The 22,407-nt window shown below is 42.0% G+C and overlaps 1 pseudogene; it reads right to left on the reverse strand.

Annotated features, from left to right (window-relative positions):
• Positions 1–839: 839 nt before the first annotated feature.
• On the reverse strand, positions 840–2,481 carry LOC115313240 (annotated as a pseudogene).
• Between the last annotated feature and the right edge of the window lie 19,926 nt (positions 2,482–22,407).

Below are 22,407 nucleotides of genomic sequence, written 5' to 3' on the forward strand. Positions count from 1 at the left end.
CACTGCGCACGGCGCACGGAAATTCAACGTCCGTGCATTCAGACATAATACACCGTGAAAGCAAGACACGACTTTGCGATGTATATAATATGAAAATTGAAAAAATCGTCAAAATTGATTCCCGTATCTGGAAACTGTACATTTTTTTACGCAGAAGGGATGGAAAATCAATAGGAACGAGGGTGGTCCGTAATATAAGGCTCCCATCGATTTTTCACAATAAGAAACATGCTTATTGGCATTAAGTGATACATTAGAAAAAGCTTAGACATTCCGCTATTGTTCGATATACTTTCCGTTGAGATCAATGCATTTTTGCGTGCGGTGTACCATCTTCTTTATGCTTGAATCATAGAACTCTCCCGCCGCGCCGTGAAGATAGCTTAAAACCTCTTCCTTCAGCTCCTCCCCGGTTCTGAAATGCGTCCCTCCCAGGTGTTTCTTCAATTCAGGCAAGAAATGGTAGTCACTGGGGGCTATGTCTGGGCTGCAGGGCGGATGTGCGACAGTATCGGATCCCAATTTGATGATGAGAACGTTTGTTACATGGGCGATGTGCGGACGAGCGTTGTCCTGATGGAAACGCACTCGCTTCGTGAGCATGCCTCTCCTCTTGTTTTGAATCGTGCTGCGAAGGTTCTTCAACGTTTTACAGTAGCAGTCCGCATTGATTGTTGTACCGGCAGGCATGAATTCGCACAACAATAACCCAATCATGTCCCAAAAGACGCTCGCCATCACCTTGCCGGCAGACAGTGCTTGTTTGAACTTGCGCGACTTTGGCGACTCTGGATGTTTCCACTGACGGGGTTGTTGTTTCGTTTCCGGTGTCGTGTAGTGGACCCAGGTCTCGTCCCCAGTGACAATAGATTCCAAGAATTCTTCGCTATTGGTTTCGTAGGCCTGAAAAAGTTTGCGCGCCGCTTCAACACGTCGCCGTTTGTGGTCTTTATTAAGTATTTTTGGAACCCACCTTTCACAAACCTTCGCATACACTAAATGGTCTGTCAAAACTCTGTCAATTCAGGTCTTGCTGATATCAGGGATCATCTCACAGAGCTCCCGAACCGTCACCCTTCGATTTTTCAGCATTGTTTCTTCTACTTTCGCAATCGTTTCGTCCGAAACCGATGGTCGTCCAGAACGCTGTTCGTCATGGACGTCTGTACGTCCGTCTTTGAATTCTCTGCACCATTTGCGCACGTGTTGTATGCTCATAAACGTTTCTCCGTAGACTTCACACAGTTGGGAATGAATGTCCATCGGCACAGTGTTTTTCGCAGACAAAAAAAAAAAGGAATCACAGAGCGTAATTCACACCTGGCGGGAAAAGCGAGTGGGAGCCCCATCTCTAACGGCTGCCAAGCCAAGTCTGAGCGTCGCAGACAGCTCCCCGGGGCGGGGACTGGGAAAGGGGGAACCAGCCTACACGCCAGTGCCGCGGCACCCCAAGCAACAGCGTTGCTCGCGACTGCAGCTCCTTGGGAACCTTATTTTACAAAAAACCTCGTATGATCAATGATTTATCAATGTTTTCGATAACGATGTTTGGTAAGTGCTTATTTCTTTATTCGCGTGTTACTCACGTTTCACTTCTGTGACGATTTCCTGTAATTATTAATGTGTTACATAAGCACTATAGCTGTTGCACTTTTTATTATACTGCTGCCGCTTCTCTTCGAAAAATTGCCTAATGAACTCTGTACAAAAGTGCATGGCAAGTGGGAGCCCCTGAACAAATTCGCCGAGTCCGTCATATTTTGAGCATGTACCAGTGATAAGCCTGCGTTCAACGTGAACTGGAGTATTGTGAGAGGGTCAAAATTAGTCTTCCCATTTGCGACCGGGGCGTGATCTTTACAATATATGCAGCAACTATGTGTCAGACTGAAGTCACTCAAGAGAAGAACAACAAACAGCGACGATGTGCTTTGTCTCATCACGTGGCCGCATGTTAAAAGGCAGGCAGTAGTTGGAGGTATCAATGTTTTAGCGGGGAAAAAGATTTGTTGTGGTTGACATGTTTGTAAAATGAAATACTCTAAGTAGTTCTTAAGACCCGCAGGAAACAAGAGAGATACCAAATTGTCCTGTGATTATGTACAGAGACAAGTTGGGCCAGCAAGGTGAACACCCGGTGACGATTACATGAAGTAACGCGAAAGAGTACGCGTAAGGAAAAGGAGAGAGGGGCAATGGTTTGAGCGGAGTTGGGAGCGTGACGCAGATCGGGCGAAAGAGGAACGCGGGCGCAAACTGAAATGATCTCCGCCGGGAAGCGGGCCTTTCCCCAAAATCTCAGGAGAGACATCATCGCAAAGAGTCGGGCATAGCATCGGTAAGAGAGAAAGTGGAGGCGGCATGGCAGGGGATGAGAGGGGAAGAGACGGGGGCGGGAGTGGCGGGGATTCGGAAACCGGCATGAATTTCGGAGATAGAACACTTTCTTTTTTCTTTTACTCTCGCGCACCGGTTTGCCATTTTAGCGAATGCGGCCGCGTCCCCCTCTTCTTCTTGACGACCTGGCCTGGTCTCTTACAGAGTGGATGAAGAAGAGCCCGCGGTGGGCTGACGTACCCCGCCCTTTCTTGGTTTTTCAACTCGCATTTTCTCCCTTCTCCTAAACTTCACTTCCAGCCTCTTTTTTTTTCCCTATTTGCGAACTTTCGAGGAGTTGCTGGAGGGAGAAAACGCGGAAAACGAGAAGAAGCTATGACATGAGGGAAACGAAAATAGGGAAGGAAAATGAGATTGCTTTTTATTTTAAGACTTCCAGGTTTTCCCCCGGATTGGCAGGCGCGCGCAAGCAGCACCACCCTGGTTTTGATTCGTGCTGCCACCGCGTCGTTGCTTCTTTCAATGCCGCCTCATTCTTCGATCGCATTCGCGGGAATCATCGGGGATTTGAAGCGTCTGTCGTGCGCTTGGTTCGTCTATTTGTGGCGTACTTACTTTTCTTTCCTGTTGAGGCGAGATTTCTTGTACGCTCAGCGTGTAACCGAGGTGGCCATCGGGTGTTGAATGGGAGGGCGGTGTGGAAGGGCGATTGTCGATTAAACGGAGGGACTGTAGAGTTGCGGCTCCGCAGAGACCGGCGTTGCGCTTGGCTCCCGAGGGCGGAATTTCTTTTCGCAATGCGTGTGCTGTGGGTTCTCCGATAAGGCTGTGTCAGTTCTGCTTCCAAGGTAAAGGTATGAACGTGTAACTTATACGGGTGTTGATGGTGCCTCTCAGGTATGATGTACAACTCAATGGGTCGATGGCCTCGTTTATTAGGTACTGAATGTTTGTATTGCTTCGTTGAACAATTCTTATTCTGGAATATTATGTGTGTGCGTTCCCAACTCGAACATTTCCCTAGGTGTTTGTACACAGCAGCGCTTGCAAAGGAATTGTACAAGATCAACTGCCTTGGTTATGAAGCGGAAAGTTTATAGCACATGATGTTCAAACCCGAATTCGAATGCGTCCACGCGTGGCCATATAGCTCCTTTGTGGGCAGTTTGTAAGCGAAATTGTTTTTTTGGAAATCTCCTGTGGCTATTCCAAGGGTGCACTCACGTATTCGAATAAGCGGGATGTTAAACCTCAGCCTACCTGTTACCTTTTTCCATTTAGTTTGTAATTTGGACATGGAATTTGATTATACATATTTTCGGAAAATATAATTTTCACAAATAAATCACCAAGATATGCTTGTCAGAGTTCGACCACATCGGCAAAGAATGTATTACATTCGAACTATCACAGGATTCAAAATTCATAAGGTAAAATCAACATTAGACGCAGTGGATATTTCTTAATCATGTTTGCTTTTAGAATTCAACCGTCATCCGGATAGCATACGATCCTAAATCTATAACGTTAATGCCCCAGCCACATGAGACCTTCCGCCAATCTGATTTTCCTTGCTTTGATAGCCCTGACACTGCCTGCGCGACGACCGCCTACGCACATCTGAGCAGCTGTGAAATTCATTGAACAAGCAGTGGGCCCATTAGACGTTGATAAGCAAAGAATTTAAAGAAACATAATATAAATTTGTGCATTATTTATGCCACAACCAAAAGTCGGTTTGACATTTCAGGAATAACGTAATTTTGAAATTGACTCTTTGTGTCTATTTGATTTTTCATGGGCTACCAGCACTTATTAGATTATTCTTTTTATGTGAAATAACGACTCCTTAACTTTCTTGGTGACCTGGCGTAAAAATAATGCAATCAGTTTATAAGTTAGTGAACTAGGACCCTTGTTATCTCATTAGTATGTTTTGTCAAACTATGGCGCGAAATTTCACTAATGCAAAACGCTGCAGAATGATTGCTTAAAAATTTAACGAGGAAGAAAGAGGTATATATAATTTGGCGGAAAAATGCTGCTGACGTAGTCTCTGGGAGCTCTTGAAGTGTAATAGGAAAGTAATATTGCTTTGTAGACGTGTATCGCAATTCTAATAAAATAATTTTGCCTAAGTGATTTTGTGTTGTGACTGCACTTTTCACGATAGTGCGGGAACGACGCGAATATTTTATTTTGTTAATTCAATTCAATTTTTTTTATTTGTAAAGCCGCCAACACATGTTAGTTTACAAGATTAGGACTTAAGAAGGTGCTCGTGTTGTGCTTCCACGTGTGTTATTGCGTGGATCACTTTCGAAAAAAAAAATATCTGGAGCAATTATATACATTGGCAATCATGGCATATCTAGAGTTGATTCAGAAATAATGTCATACAAGTAATCATTCCTCACACTATCTAATAATAATAGTTGTACTCGTTTATGGTTTTAAACAAAACTGAGTTTGAGAGTTTATGTTAGCTGTGCTATTTATTATCGAAAGTCCTTTTTGTGTGTCTTACTTGATACTTTAAAAAAAGAAAAGCATAGATCCGCTCTTTTTTTAGGTATTCGATGACTCCTGAAGTCTTATGGACGCATTACTTGAATAAAGGTCTGCAAATTTGTTAATGTAATAAGAAATATTGGGGGCTTAACATCCTCTTTAACATGTCTTGTACTTACGTGATGACTTGAAATGAACGTTCTTGTGGAGGCTCCTGGTACCATATGCTAATTTCTGCCTCTTTATTAAAACCGATGCACTTGTTTTCCTTTAATTATATTGGTTCTTAACTCTTTTGTTCATATCATGCGCAGTACACTGTAAATATTTATTTGGGATGCTTGATTTAATCTACCCTTTTCTTGAGTAATTCGGACGTTCTCGCTGCTTTTGAAATTTTTGTCTTGGTTATTGTCAGCTGCCGCAAGACGTTGCTTGTTAATTCTATGAAACAGAGAACACTCTAAGGCACTGAAGCTTAACCGTGCTGCATTGTTCTGTTGTAAAAAAAATGAAAAGAAACAACTACCAGAAATGAAGAAGTTATCGTTTGTATTAATCAAGTGTGCGATGTCTGAAGTTTGCAACTATAAATGGCATCGGAACACACACGCAGTGGTAGGAGTCATATAAAAAGTATAAAAATAAACTCACCTCCCATAAACCAAGCTGCGGGTAGACTTCGACAGAATCTGACAAGTACACTTTACTAAAGAAAGTAACTAAATATCTTACACGTTATTCGGTCAAAAAACCACTCTGCTTCGTTTCAGCTTAGGGCTAGAGGCAGCCGACGCTACGAAAGGACCAATCAGGCAACATCACAAGCGCGAGTCACTATGCCTTTTATTTTATGATTGGTTCAGCAATGATAAAAAAAGAACGTACATAAACATGAGAAGCGTTGTAACGGGAGAGAGAGAAGCGTTGTGAAACACGACGAACACCATGATGGTGCTCTTTTGATGCTGTCTGATTTGTCCTATCAGCTTGTAGCGTCGGCTGTGTCTGGTCTTAACGTGAAAGGGAGTACCGGGAGTTCCCGAGGAAAGAGAACCTTGTTTTTCAGCCCGGGTAAATGAACTATACGTCGCACAAATATCAAACTCAGGGAGAATGTTACGCTAGCGGTTGGAATAGTACGAGAAAGTCTGAGGACAGGACGTTACGCAGGTGAAAACACAATTAAGAAAAACAAAATTTCTCTATGAAGCGATGTCCGCCTAAGCCTAATATCTTCAAAGCAAGAAATCGGATTCTGGGCGCCAGTATCATCTATTTCTGTAAACAAAAACTTGTCAGTAAAAAACAAAAACAAAACAAAACACGTAATAATTTCTTTTTTTGCTGACAAGTGCATTTCACTAATATAATCCCCACAAGAGGCTACAATGTCAGTTATTGCTTTGAAGATAGCACGCTGAGGTGGACGTCGGCTTATAGAGAAATTTCGTGTTTCTCAATTATTTCGTGATCTAAGTAGAGTCGTCTTTCCAAAAGTTCGCGTTTTATCCCAACTATTAGCATCACCTTGTCATGAAGTTTGAGCTTTGTGTGATGTATTTGAAGTTAGCTTGGAAAACAATATTTTTGTTTTTCTGGAGCGTCCCCTGTATACGTACGCTACTCCTTACCGTCAGTGGACACGGCAACCACGCCGTGGCTATGCCTAACCTACTTCCTACAATCACGCAGGTACTCGGTTGCCTCTGCATCATATCGGACGTACGGACGACATCAGTGACTGGCCGATTATGGAAGATTGGCGATCACTCGCCGGTCGATCAAGGCGAGTCATCACAACCGCTACACGTGGACAAGACCTACTACGCATATGCTGGGAGCACGGTGACGTCACACAACCATCAAGATTCCAGACAGCTGCTGCATATAAAAGCAACGCCCGTGCCTGCACACTTCAGTGGACACGGCAACCACGCCGTGGCTATGCCTAACCTACTTCCTACAATCACGCAGGTTGGTGATCGTAAATATGGATTTCGTAGTGACCATCTATGCATTTTAGTGTTGCCGTGTCCACAAATACTCCTGCAATGTGCAAGTGATTGTCTGTCAATGGCAAGTCTGTTGCTGAAGCTATCCGAAGATGTCGAGGAAAACCCCGGTCCAGTCACAGATGAGATACTGGCGAAAATACTTCAGACTCAAAATGACATCCTAAAAAGAATTACCGAAATCCAAGAAAAACAAAATTCCTCAGAAGCCAACTGCTTAATTGTGCAGAACAGGCTGTCGGAGATTGAGAAAAAACTGGAGTGCGTGGACGAAACCAGTAACAGACTTGCCAGGTTGGAAAGTGCTTTCACCGGTCGGGATGATGAAATGTATAATCTCTCTAGACAAGTCGACGACCTAGAAAATCGGGGGCGGAAAAATAACCTTATCATCAAAGAAATCCAGGAAGAACCACTGGAGAGCGAGGATACGCTGGCGAAAATTGTGGTTGATCATGTGTTCGGTGCCAAACTAAACGTAAAAATTGACTCCAGTGAAAGAATACACAGAATAGGCAGAAAGTTTCCGCGCGGAAATCGACCGGTTATTGTTAAGCTTGCGGATTTTCGTGACAAAGTCACAATTCTGAAAAACTGTGTCAAACTAAAAGGTACCGCATACAGCATTAATGAAGATTTCTCCAAACGGATTAATGAAATTAGGAAAAATTTATGGAGTTCTGCTACCGAAGAAAAAAGACAAGGGTCAAAGGTAAAATTGATCTATGACAAATTAAAAGTAAACGATACAATGTATGCGTGGGACGAAAATAGAAAGGCAAGGTACCCTGTGTCGCCGGGAGCATCCAGTCTCGGTGAGGCTAATAGTAACTGACTGAACCAGAGTGCACGAATGGACTTCAAGATAATAAACGTTAACGCTAGGAGTATTCTGAATAAAGCTACTATGGTTGAATGTGTTGTGCTAGAACACGAGCCTGACGTTGTCGTGATTACCGAGACATGGCTGCACAAAGATATTTTGGACTCTGAAGTTACGCCTCCAAATTACACTATAGTGCGAAAAGATAGAGCTGGGCGAGGAGGGGGAGTAGCACTGCTCATTAAAAATGATATAGTCTTCACGGTACTAGAAGTTGTTGCTGAACTCGAAATGATATGGGTGAAGACTAAGCTGAATGGTCGTCCGGTAGTTATCGGAGCCTTTTACAGACCCCCTAATTCATCTATAGACACTATCTTGAAGTTGCGCAACTACGTGGACTTAAAACTGCATCGGCAAAAGAATGTCATATTCTTGGGATACTTTAATTTACCCGGTATTGATTGGCAGGCACTTACTCCTGGACAGGGTGACGTTTCGATTTGTGACCAACTGCTGGAACTTGCATTTTGCTATGGTTTGACGCAGGTTGTAACGGACTATACAAGAGTAACCTTAACGACGTCGACGGTACTGGATCTAATCTTTATTTCTACCAACATGATTTCAAACATGTCTAACTGTGAAACATTCGAAGGTTTATCTGACCACAAGATGGTAATGCTGACTTTGAACATGAGAGCCGACGTCCATGCCAATCAGTCGCGAAAACTGTTTCTCACTTTTAAAGCCGCGGATGACGTGAGCATTTTGGATTGTTTGGAAGGTTCGTTTGATGATTATAAGATGCTTTATCGGTCACGTGCTGGCACTCAGGCGCTGTGGAATTACTTCTCGGATGTGACTTCACTTTGTATTCGGCAGTTTATTCCCAAGTATGCCAAAAATACTGCAAAGAAAAACCCTTGGATTACAAGGGAGGTCGTGCATGCCAAGAGAAGACTAGGCCGTGCCAGAAAGGCATACTCGCGGAACGCGGATGCTAGTAAAAAGATAAATATCCAGAACATGAGCAGGAACTTAAAACAGCTTATAGGGTCTTTAAAGGCGAATTTTCATAACGTCACGTTGAAAAACTTCCTTAAGGAGGCACCGGGTAAATTCTGGCGCTATGTCAATCCTCTGACAAACGCCAAAAAAGATTGCAGGTGTGAAAATGATCTCAGGCGAGCTGATGACTTCAACTCATTTTTTTCGTCGGTGTTCACTCTGGATAACGGAGTTGTGCCGAGGAATGATGACATAACTAATTATCCCCCGATGAACAATATTGAAGTAAATGAACAAGGAGTCCTAAACCTACTACTTAATATAGACATAAAGAAGAGTCCCGGGCCTGACGGAATCCCCAATGCATTTTTAAGAAGGTACTGTGAATGGGTTGCCAAATATTTAACCATTATTTTCCAATCATCACTCTCGGAGGGTTTGTTACCAACTGCATGGAAATGTGCTAAAATCATTCCTATACACAAAAGTCGTACTACTTCTGATGTAAGAAATTATCGCCCCATATCTCTTACCAGCACATGCTCCAAACTGCTCGAGCATATCGTATCAAAACATCTTCTCAGTTATCTAGATAGCAATGATTTCTGTTATCATTCGCAGCACGGGTTCAGAAAGGGCCTTTCTACTACAACCCAGCTGATCGAAACCGTTCACGAGCTAGCCCAAACAATTAATCATCGCGGTGAAACTGATATAGTATTCTTAGACTTCGCCAAGGCTTTTGATAAAGTGTCTCATCAGAAGTTATTACTAAAACTGAACAATTTGTTTAAAAACACAAGCATAACACAATGGTTTCATTCTTATCTATCTTCTCGAGTGCAGTTTGTTGAAACCCGTGGTCGTACATCAAGTTTTGCTCCAGTGCTTTCTGGGGTGCCTCAAGGAAGTGTTTTGGGTCCGCTGTTATTTCTAATCTTTATAAATGACCTCCACAATGTAATTAACGTGCCAATACGATTGTTTGCAGATGACTGCGTGATATATAATGAAATAAGAACACCCGATGATCAGGCCGAATTAAATAGAAATCTACAAAATATTAACAAATGGTGTCAAGATTGGCAAATGGTTTTAAATCCAGGAAAATCAGTCTTTATGACAGTTACGAGGAAAAAACAATTTCTGAAGTACGACTACTATATCAACGAGCATGAACTCGCAAGGGTAACTGAGCACAAGTACTTAGGCTTAACATTCACTTCAGATTTACGTTAGAATGCTCATATAGACATAGTGTCTGCAAAAGCCAATAGATCGTTATGATCTATTGGCTATTGGCGATCGCTAAGAAGAAACTTGTCGTATGCCTCACCGGAAGTAAAAAACCTCGCTTATAAGACCCTTGTCAGGCCAGTCATAGAGTACGCCAAAATAGCATGGGATCCACATACTATCACTAATGCATTTAAATTAGAAAAAGTTCAGCGCTTAGCTGCTAGGTTCATTTATAACAAATACCGGCGCGATCATTCTCCTACTGAGCTCTGTGAAATGGCTAATCTTCCAACCCTCGAGTCTAGGACGCATTTTGAGAGATTAAAATTTATTTTCTTAATTATTAATGAATGTGTAAAGATAAACAAAGATAATTATTTCCAAGTTCTTAAAGACGAAAAATCAAGGCACCGGCATAGTCTATACATAAGAGAATATTCTGTGAAAAACGATTGCTTTAAATTTAGTTTTTTCCCAAGAGCCGTCAGGGAATGGAATAAACTGTCGAATGAAACGGTGACATCATCATCCATTACGACCTTCCTTCACTGCATTGAAAACGTTTTGATATGTGCGAGTAACTGAATGAGTATCGTGTGTATCGTCTTGATTACGTGCCAGCACGGGAAGTTATCTATGAAGTGTCAGCATTTTTTATGAAACTAAGCGAAATGCGAAAACTGTGTGTATTTACATCTTGTATCTTTTTGTTTTTTATCGTTTGTACCTTCCACTCCTGTAATGGCCCTGTGATAGGGCTAACAGCATCAATAAATAAATAAATAAAATAATAATTTAAAAGAAACCCGTTATTTCAGCTCAAGCGTAAGGAGTTAGTTTCTTGTTACTCTGACAGTGTCGTTTTTTTTTTTTTTTTAACAATATCCGTATTTTGTTCTGTTGTGTAATCATTCATGCCTAGCTTTCTCAAGCATCCGTGATTATTTTTTCTTTATTTCTTGTTGTCGTCTTTTTGCCACGCAAGTCACAAGCGCTGCTGGGGTGAAACCCAAATTGGGTAACTTGTTTGAAAAGTGTTCCCCTCCAGAAGCAACAAAATACCTTTACTCGTTTCTTAATCAAGAGTAAGAAGAATTCGTAACTCGTTCTCGAAACGTAACTGAGTAATTTCTTTGTTATAGAAACAAAAAAGTATCTAGATATACTTGTAGCGTGTTTCTTACAAATCCGGTTAACTAGTCAGCGACTAAAATGCTTTCAAAATCAGTCCCACTTGTGATATTTTTTAGAGTTACACTATTTACGATAGATGTCTTGGATCACAGCAGTTGAATTTGACACCACTGAATTTATTTAAGTAAAAAGAAAGCTTCGATAGGCTGTAACAAGTTCAGCAAGTGCGTTTCGTTTACCGACACATTTGCAGAGTGAGGCCGTCGCCAGAACGGAAGACACCAATGCCACCTTTCCCTACCGAGAAGAGCACCGCAATGGACGAAGAAAACCACGCCTTCCAACGACGCAGATCCCTAACAAATCCCTTTCAAAGAAGGAGCTCCGCTCCAGCGCGCAGCCAAAGCCAGCTCGTAGTCGGAACCATAGCCAAGCCCCAGCCAAGTCCGGGCAGAAACCGAATCCTCTCCCTGAGACCGCGTCGAAACCCAGGGGGTAAAGCCGACAGTGCGGAGACCGTGCCGGGGATGTGGCAGCGGTGCGAGATGAAACGAAGGGTGACGGCTGAGTCGCTTTTTTTTTTTTGTTGCGTCACTTTATTTTTTATTCCTCTCGTTGCTTGCGAGTCTTCTTTCGCCTTCCTTGTTTGATTCATCTTGCGAGAACTGTCGTTGAACTGCGTGAATAAGACGGCGAAATGAGTGGCGAAAACAATATTTACTGTATTCTTGTAGCACTCTCGTTTCTATGCTGGGTTACGTCCGCTTAATCACTGCCGCTTCGCAGCTGCCGGTCGTGCTTCACAAAGAGATGCAGAGGAACAGTGAACCAGCTGAGTTTCCTGAGCTCGTCGTCGGAGGCGTGGCACAGCCAGCGGAAGTGAGCGATGCTTTTGCCTTACTCAAGCCTCGCGCCGCTTCCGATCGTTAGCTACCAGCTACCGCGGCTGCTGGTCGACGCCTCCAAGCTCAGTGCCATTCACTGCGGCCGCTCTAGTGGGATATTCCCTCGGTGGGTATGGAGTGATTCAAACGCGCCCCATGGTAGGGTCTGTAGTACGGTAAATACAAGCCCGTGTTTGCGCGCGGCAGGGGAAACGAAAAAAACAAACAAAAAAAAAACGCTCCATAACCGTTACGAATACAGCGAGATAATTCCACTTGAGATCATTTGCTTGTCCTGGCAGAAAGATCTGCTTGGCAGGTTGTTCTCAACGGAGCAGGAACAAGCATCTCCCGACCGTGACTGGATTATCTACAAGCTAAACTTGGTAGGTTTGTGAAAAAAATAGGTGCGTGGACAATTTCGGAAGCATCTTCGGCAGGTTTCCCGACGCTTTGTCACCCAGATCTTGCAAACGGGTGGCTTTTCAGTATGCGTTTTTTTTATGTTTCTGTGACACGATTTGTTGTTACATTCGTAATTTAGATGTTAGAATGTTTCACGTGCGCTACAGGCTTGTTGTTTTCCTCTGTTGTTAGCTATATTATCTTGGCACTAAATGCAGGCCCGCAAATTTGAATTGTGTGTGTTACGCATCGCTGAAGTGACAGACCGTTTAGTATTTCATTTACATCATAGCTTTTATAGTATATAAAAGTTAGCGCTTGTTTTTTGTGATTCGTTAAGGGAAGCCTTATGAACCAATGTCCTACTCTGTTCGCAAACAACAACAATCTCGGTTCCTTCATAATTTGTTATGAGCATAACATATATCCTAAACTTCAGCTCACTTTGAAGTTTGATCTATTAACTGTCAATTTAAAACGCGGCTGATCGTTCCTGTTATGAGAGAAATAATCTTTTTCCCACATTCAAAATTTGGCCTGAAAATTGCTCTGCTTGCCCATGTACACGAATGAAAATATACAATTTACACCGGAAAATAACTATCTTTGCTGATTTGTATAGTTAGTATCATTTTCAGTGCGTAAAGTATAAAGAAAATATTTGCACTGATATCTGGTTACATATGCGTGGTAAAGAACGTGCATTGACTGAAAATACGCCTTATAAATAAAATAAAAATGTGGTTGCTGCATTTCAGACACCTTGGCAATTTGAACCTATAACTACCAATATCAAATTTTTCTTAAAACTGGACCAAGCGGGGTCTTTTTTAATTTTTTTTATTTAAAGGTCTCAATTTTGTTGCTTTCAAAACTGTTGAGATTTGGAGAGCCTTGAAATTTGCAACACAGTAGTGGCCAATATTTTGTCGCGAGTAAATGCTAGAAAAATTATTTTGTTTTGCTTCTTTTTTAGTTATATGTGTTACAGTGGCTAGCCAGGTTCTACGCAAACTGGTTTAGTCAGGATAGCTCCGAAGTTATGCCGCTTTGCGGTGCAAAAATATGATAATGTATTAATACCTATTGCTTAGATAGGTTTGCCAAAACCTCACAACAATTTAGTATTGTATAAAACATTGACTAATAAAAAAGGCAAACGCCCACCGGAATTTCAAAGCGGGCACTTCTTGTGTCTGCGACCCCCTAACGCCATGTGTTATTTGGAAATATTTGACCGTGGAGTCTGTATTGGTTTGTGTTCAGTCCCTTGCACAAATATGAATACTAAGCCTATTCAACGGATACAGTTCGGAAGCTCTGTACCTAAACAATGGGGGGGGGGGGGGGGGGGGGGGAGGGGGGGCGGGGGGCGGGGGGAAGCACAATTTACAAAGTCAGAAAAATATCAGAGAAATCACCGGAAAAATGTTCTCAATGTTAAATCAACATCCCAAACTATTCGTCTCAAAACTTGCATTATTAAAAAGATATGATTTTTATTTTTGGAAATTCAAATAATTCAAGTTTATTTGATATAAGGGATATTTATTTGATTGAAACACCCTTAATTTGATTTAAATCACTGTGAATAAAAAATTGATTATGTATCACTATATTTATTTTAAACATCAGATTGATTTATGATACCAAAATATTGACTGAAAACAATGCGGAAGAAATAATTATTATAAATTTGATCTTTTAAAGTAATTCAAGTAACCACAATTTATAGGTGTAAACCCCGCCATACTGCCGCGATGTTTTCATGCCGCGATATATCGATTTTTCATCAACGGGTTTATCTAGACTCAATCATTCAAGAACTATCAAGCAATACAGATATAAGCCCGTATTCAAGTATTCCTTTTTCCCTCGGGCAATCCAAGAGTTGAATTCTTTACGAACCAAGTAGTAACCCTACCGTCACTTGACGCTTTTGTTAGTGCAATTAATTCTGCCGCAATTCGTTCTTGAGTGCAATTTTTTCTACTGTTCAAATTGTATGTAATATGTAAACCCACACCTGTTATGGCTCGCTCATGCGCGGCGTAGTATTCTTGAAATAATAAAAAAAAAATATAAATGAACTAAAACAAAAGCGGCTTGATTTTTATATTAGTAAACTGCGTTTTTTGTTTGTTTCTTTTGCGCACTATTTTGCCTGCATTAGGACATTGGTTTTATTGTTTTAATTTCTTTTTTTTCTGGTTTGATTCGCTTGAAATAAAACATTACGTAGTGGACGAACAATTTGATAGGTAAACAACAACAAAAGAAAAACAACGCCATAATTTGCTCAGAAGATCGCCGCCTTTTGTTTGTCTTCACCCTTCTACACTCTAAAAACGTCTGTGCGTCTATTTCGACGCACAACCCTCGGAGAGCCAATCAGCGCAACTTACGGAGGCAGCTCAGCGAATGACTATGCCGAAACATATGTTTAGACCAAAACACGCAGTTTGAGTTGTGACATTAAGCAATGCAAAACGTCACGCTTGCATTGCTTAATGTCACAACTCAGTCTGCGTTCTTTGGTCTAAACATATGTTTGTGCATCGTCATTTGCTGAGCTGCCTCCGTAAGTTCGCTGATTGGTTCTCCGAGTGTTGTGCGTGAAAGTAGACGCACAGACGTTTTTAAGAGTGTATGAACCTTTCTTGCGTGATGATTTTCCCATTCGAATTTAAAACGAAATATCGATAGAAACCAAGCAATGATATGCAATAGGTAAATAAAAAGAAGTTCGGGATTGGCGTTATTTAAATTACGATTGAAATCAACATAAGTGTGATATATATTTTTTCTTTTTTTTCTTTTGCTTTTTATTTTACCCACCACCCCTCGACTATGTTGTACGCGTATGACTGTACCTTCAAGAACGTTTATTTAAACGTAGTAGCGCATCGCATAGTCCCTCTAGTACTATATTAACTAACCGATTATTATTGAATACCGGAAGAAAACTACACAAGCCGCCTTTGAACGCTGGAGGCTTTGATTATGCCGTATTATACTAGTAACAAAACAAACTCTTTGTGAGTCGTAATTTTGACAACTAAAACAAGTTGATACTAATTTTTAAAAAAATACCGCGTTGTGTAAACAATAGATTAGAAAACGGCTAACTTTGGAGTCCCCATTGGAGAAGCTAGTATATTACAGTGCTCAATTTGCCGTACTCCGCACACATTTAGACAACAACGAGTGCATTTTTAGCAATACAACACGTTTGCAGAGAAAGAACGTTGCAATTGTACTGTGACCAGAATAATTTGAAGATTCTAAGCGCCCAAAATACGACGTTCCCACAAAGTCACTTTGACTTCTGGGAAGTATACAAACAAGAAAAAGATAATCATACGACACAGAAGGAAAAAAAAATCCGTCAGTAAGCAGGACGAGAAGAGGGGATAATAGTCACCGGTCCCGCGAAGGAGTACCCATGGCAACAACCGCCCTCCGTTGGTAGGGTGACTGCTCAAGAGAATGACACATCGGCTCCGGCGATGATGAATGCGAGCCGTAACCGCGCCTGCTGTAGGAAGCTTATGAGGACTCACCCTCAGCACTTGTTGGTTCTGTTTGGGAGTCTTGCTAACTATCGTTTGTGAACTCATTTAAGTTGCGACAAATTGAAGGCTGTTTTTTTACGCGATGATGTTTCGCTACGCTTTGATCATGGTTTAAGGTGAGTGCCTCGTTTTTTTTTTCTTATTGGCCTGAAAAGTGTCCCGGATCATTTACTGAGTTTAGGTGAATGAATTAATAAACATGAATTAACCGAGGTCGCAAAAATGCTGAGGGTTTCAGCGGCGCAATTCGGCTCAGTGCGAGAGAGAAAGAAATCGATTTTCATACAGAATGTATTGGCTGTTATTGCGTATCGGACGATATCACCTACCGATGACGTAGAAAGTTGTCTATAATAAATAAGAAATTTTAGTGATGCATGCGTATTTATAACTTGAACAAACCTGTTTTGTTTTCTGTAACGCAGACTAAAGAAAACAAAATACACAAACTGATATTTTTCTTTTTCGAAAATCTACCACCGACGTTTGGCATCGTCTGGCATTATGAGTGCAAGGAGTTTGCTGCAGATATCCTCGCAGTTGCTTCAAAACACGTCAGATAAAACGTCATCCAACTCCGATTCGGGTCACCATGGTAGATGCGGAAGCTTCTGTTGTGAGAAGCATTTATGCGAAACACACACACACACACAAGCGCACACGCACACACACACCCGCACGCACGCACACACGCAAACACGCACACGCACACACACACACAGTGGCTGCAGCAAAATCGCGCAAACAAACCCAAAAGAATCAACGTGGATGGAGGAACACGTCATTCGTTTGCTCGAGATGACCGATGGCTTCCGAGCAACAATGCAGGCTGACCAAGATAGCAGTATATTAGTAGCGACTGTCGCTCGTCTTCCATCTGCAGCCTCTACTGACACAACGTCAAAGATGTCAATTTTCCTCTACTCCGTTTCGCTTTACGTCTTGCCGCAGCCCATGCTACATTCCTATGGAGCCAATCAAGAGCAACAAAAGTGCATCGTCACTAGGCTCGTTTTTTTTTTCTCGTGGATTTGCAATCCCAGGCTAACCGAATCACGCAATGAAAAATCGCATGGCGGTGACGGCTGACGTTCAAAGGTGACGAGCGCCGTGACGATGCACATTTGGCTGTACTCGATTGGCTCCACAGGATCGTGACATTGGCTGCGGTCAGACTCGAAGTAAAGCAGAGTATAGACCAACTCAACTCACTGACGTCACGCCACTGCGGTGGCGCTGCTGTCGGTCCTGCGCATGCGCAGACGCTTCATTCCACCCGAATTCGGCTTCTGTGCACGCGCAGTGCCCACACCTGGTGGCGCACCTGGTGTGGGCAAAGAGCGGGCTCGTTTGGAAACACTGTGTTGGTGGATAGACGTGTCTCTCGGCACACGCGTTCAGTTCGAATCAAGCAAGATTTTTGCCACTTATTTAAAGCGATCAGGATTCAGCTTTTTGTATGTTTTCTAATGTTATTGTCAGTCTCCCTTTTTAGAGCGCAGCTCTTAAGCGCCCGTTTCCGGCTTGAGCGGCGTCGCCGCTCAAGCCGGAAACGGGCGCTTAAGAGCTAAATTTATCGGAAAATTTTTCCCGCTAAATTTATCGGAAAATATTCTCGCTCACTCTAGCGGAAAATTTTCCCCGCTAGATTTAGCGGAAATTTTTCCCGCTAAATTTAGCGGAAAAATTTCCCCGCTAAATCTAGCGAAAACTTTTCTCCGCTAAATCAAGCGGAAAATGTTTCCCGCTCAATTTAACGGGAAATTGTTTTAGCTAAATTTAGCGGGAAATTTTTCCTTAAAGGTAACGAGCAGGAGAAGAGGAGGGGCATAACAACCTCTCCGTACCTTCCCCTCCTGCTCCGAATTAAAGCTGCGCTCTAATTCGGCGTTCCAGGCAGTTGTAAACGGCTTTCATTTCTTCCCCGCTTCTTGTCACCGGAGAGCCGCGACACCTTAGAAAGTCACGTACCAGTGGCAGAGCACCCTCTTCTATGAAGTATAGGATTACGCGAGATTATTGGTCTATGAAATACGAGCGGCTAACAAAGATATACTATATGCAGCTCCCTGAAATATTCACCTAATATGAAACATATTATAAAATAAGGCGTTGAAAACATTAGTCTAGATTACCATCTTTTAAAAAAAGTGAGACGCAAAAAAACTAGAAAAAAAGTCCACCTGTCTATTTCGCCGTACTGCAATTTTTACTGCCATCCTTGATAACTAACAAGCTTCATTATTTAAAAAAGAAGAAAACAAAATAGAGCTATTATTTAACGAAAAGCGACACCGACCTGGGTGTTTCGAGCTGCATAAGTATAAATGGTCCGAAAAACAAACAACGTTAATCGAGAAGAAACAGCGAAACAAATATTAATCCCACAATAACAGAAAAGAAGACGCGGAGCCAAACGCAAGTGAATCTTTGATGCCTTTCCCTTGGACTCTCCGAGAAACGCTCCCGGATGACTTCCGTTCTTTGGGTTTGCAGCACCGGCGTCCCTTTTCCTCTCTCTTTTGTTTTTCCCAGTGGGGGTTTAGGGAGAAGCTAAAACTGGTCTCCCAAGTCCCAGTCACGTTCCTGATTTCCGGGAGTGTTGGGAGGCGGAATTCGTGCCGATAAATTGATTGTTGGTTTCCAACTGCTTCTCTTTTTCCCCTCACCCAACCTTTTCCCATTAGTTCACCGTCTTCTGCTTCTTTCAATCGCTCGCTGCTCCGGTCTTCGTCGTCTTTCAAATCGACGAAAGAAATCCCCTCCCGTACACGGCCTCTCTTTTATCGGTTCTGAAAATTTTATTAGGGCCCGATGTTGTACCGCATCTACTGGATTAATAGCGACGTCTCCATTGATTCCGGCGAGGCGAGGCCGCGACACGTCGCGAGTACTGAGTACTTCGTCGGCGTCGGCGGAGGAGCAATAGCCCGCGATAGCTTCGCGGCCGTTGATGGATACCAGGGCCGATTGTGATCGATATATCGGGGCTCGCGAAGACGAACGGTGGTGTAGTTTCGACGGCGTGTTGGTTTAGAGAGTCTAGTTTTGCTCTTGGAACGAAGATTTATGAAGAGTTCTTTTTGGCGTGACGGCGCGTTCGTCTATAGGAGAGAATGCCCTCTGTCATTGTAAAGCAAGTTGTATTTGGAGTAGATTGAGAGAACTGGTTCGCTGACCCTCTTTCGTTGCCTAAAACTAATGACGCTGAGTATTCTCGAGGACGTTTTTGGTTACTATGTTCTCGTCGCTAATTAAAGCAGGATGTGGCTCTAAATCTGGGCTTGTCTAAGCGGATTGTGCATAAATGTTTCCGCACGCACTTGGAAAAACGAAAGAAGATTCTAAGTGGAACAAAAAAATATTATATAAGAAACTTTGTATTAAAAATGCTCAATTGGCACATTAAAACATTATTGTAATATTGATATACGTATCGTTTAAGCGCAGCCCCGTTTCTTCAAAAAGCTCCAACTGGGGCGCACTCACACAAATGTAAAAATATCTGCGTACTCAAAGTCAGATAATGCGCAGGAATATACAAATCTGGAACACTCATGAGCAATACGCTTTCATGCATTTTGTGTGCTACTGGGTTCGCTGTCTGAATGAATTGTCGGTAAAAAAAGCGTATTTCTACGCTCAAACATTGTAACACATAACTGACGAGTCGTAAAACACAGTCAATATCAAGAGGCCAACATTGTATAGAACCGATAATGCACAAATATTGTACAGACACACAGTCTCCAAACATGAAAATTTATGTGTCATAATAGAATTTGAAAACGTACACAATAGTATTGATTGCCCATTACATAAAATACGGGTCTGTTCTTAAATCTAGTAATGCTCCCGAAATCGACTCCTTAATCTCTTGCTTAGGCATGACAAACGTTTTGAAGCGGCACTTACGGGGCTTTTCCTGCTTCAGAAATCTACATTGTAAATATTCACACGAGAACAACAGCGAAGTATGAAAATGCTTCTCGCTACTGCCAAAACCCTGTAGTTCCTTTTTGTTTCTCCATTGTGCTTTGCCATCCGAGTTGCAGCTTGGCTTCCCTAGCCAAGATGGCGGTGAGAAAGGAAGGCCACATCAGCGGTCCCATTTCCACTGTACTGGATCACGCCAGTAATTGCATCAGAGGCGCCGGCGCGAGCGACCAATGTATTTATGGAAGGCATTAAAACTGTCTAGGGACAAGCACCGCGTAACTCCTCGGCGAGACGAATACCGCGCGGGGGTGCTAGCTAGGTCCGGTTCACAGGAACAGCTTCCATCGTGACTTCTGCTATTGTGTCTTCAGGGATAGCGTAAACTTGCGGTTTTTGTGAAGATTGACCATTGGGTTCTCGTTAAAGTCACTACAGTTTACAAGAATATTGAAGTCTCTATGGCTTCATTATATGGTAAAAAAAAAGAGATTCGGGTCGTTGTGAAAATCGTATATTTTTTAGATACAATGAAATTTGGTTATTCAACAGCAGTTCGAATGTGATAATTTTGAATTTCTCGGTTTTTGAAATTAAAGTGGCTTCTCGAAAATGAAAGCAAAATATTATCTTGTTCGGTCTAGAGCTGCAAGCGCGTGATAGTGTTGGTTTCGTTTTGGTGACTATTTGCATGTAGCAAAGCTTTATTACCCGAAAAAAAAACACGTTGCTATTTCTGAATATCTTTATTATACGTGGGAAATTGCTAGGCAATTGTGTTGCAAACTACGAACGTTCTACAATCACGAACATTTATCGATACTCTAAGTTTTACGTATGCAGGGTCGATAAACCTCGTGATTTTCCAGAGCCTTCCATACACTCGAGCTCCTCTCCCTCAGTAAGCACAGGTAGTCGAGCTCCTCCTCACCTACCTCACTCCTCCTCATGTATTTCTACGGTAACGTGACTTCCCCCGTTTAAAAATCAGCATCGAGTTACGCGGCCGCGCCTATCAGGCTTCACAAAATGCACCCAGCGAAAGAACGTTTTACGTTAAAACACTCGATCCGACTTACTTTTCGATAGAGCCGCCCTTCAAACTTTCGGTTGTCCGCATATCAAAAGGCCTAATTATAAAATAACATCGTACTTATTTAGTGCACCCTCGTGCCGGACTAACTATTTACTAACACCTCTGTTTGATGCATCGACAAATACACTGGGAGCTCCCAAATTCTAAGTTTGTTATGCTGTAATTCAGTGAATTCGGATTTTCAACTATATTCAACACAGGATACATGATACCCTAAATTTTTTGTTCTCTTTTCAAGACTAGAGAGACATTACGTTCTCTCAGCTGGAGAGCCTTACGCCTGAAGTGTAGAAACATGTTTATGGAATGCAATTGCTCAAAAAGCTTTAACCTGTAAATAGTTTTGCACGATAAAAATACCCAAATGAATCTGTTCAGATTGTGTAAAGTTTAGAGGTTCTAATAATTTAGTATTGTCAAACAATAGAGACGAGCAAAAGTTAAATTCTTCTTGTACCAACCTTACCTAGGTCTTCTATTTGGACTTCTAGAGAATCAAAGTCAAATTCCTTTTGAGCATTTATTACTGACACGAGGCGCAAGTAAGCATAAAACAACTAACACCGAGACCGATGATTTGTTTTTCTTTTAGGTGAATCTTTTTAATACTTATGATTTGTATACGCGTCTCATGTAATCTAAGCATTTTACAAAATCCGAATTATTATGTTATTGATAATTTAATTTTTTATTTAAAAATACCCAGTTTTATATTAGCAATTGCACTTTATTGGCTTTGCCCAATATATTGTATATGTCTAATTTGAATTCCAATTTTACAACAAACATTTTTTTACTAAATAAATACATACATATAAGTGTAGACAATGCAGGATGCAGAAAATGAGAAAAAAAGGCTTACACACCGCTGGATCAGATCACCTTTTTCTTCATCTACAATCTACATCGAGATTCACTTCCTCTTTTTCTTTATCTGCCTCTACATTGTATTTAATTTAATTGAGGAACCTTTCCTCTTTTTCTGGTCTTATAGTCGAACGTCTTCCTCATCTTTCATTTGTCCAGAAAACATGGAAACACCACATTTCTTCCATGGAACATGGAAACACCACATGGGATCTGGAAACACAGCATGGAAAAACAACATTTCTTTCAACATGGCAACACCCCCTGTCAAGAAAAGAAAGGGCACGACCAAAAGCCTCTTCACTGGTGTTCATTGGGAAGGCTATGATTAAGGCCAAGATACCCAGACTCATGCCAAAGAAGGTAAAATCCGGCTCTACCTTTGCTTCGCCGCGCTTTTTAGGGCCCTAAAGCCTCAAACAAAAGCAAAATTTGTCCCCCAAAAAAACTGTGCTACTTAGGTCGCTATCAGAACTCCTACGAAAAATACGACACACTTTTCGATGATGATCCCACCTTGCGCAGAAAGTCAAAGATTAAGGGTATGTTTGTGGTCGGTGCTTAGAAAGAGGCG

This window comes from Ixodes scapularis, unplaced genomic scaffold (assembly GCF_016920785.2).
Source record: "Ixodes scapularis isolate PalLabHiFi unplaced genomic scaffold, ASM1692078v2 PGA_scaffold0__279_contigs__length_252992795, whole genome shotgun sequence".
Taxonomy (NCBI): domain Eukaryota; kingdom Metazoa; phylum Arthropoda; class Arachnida; order Ixodida; family Ixodidae; genus Ixodes; species Ixodes scapularis.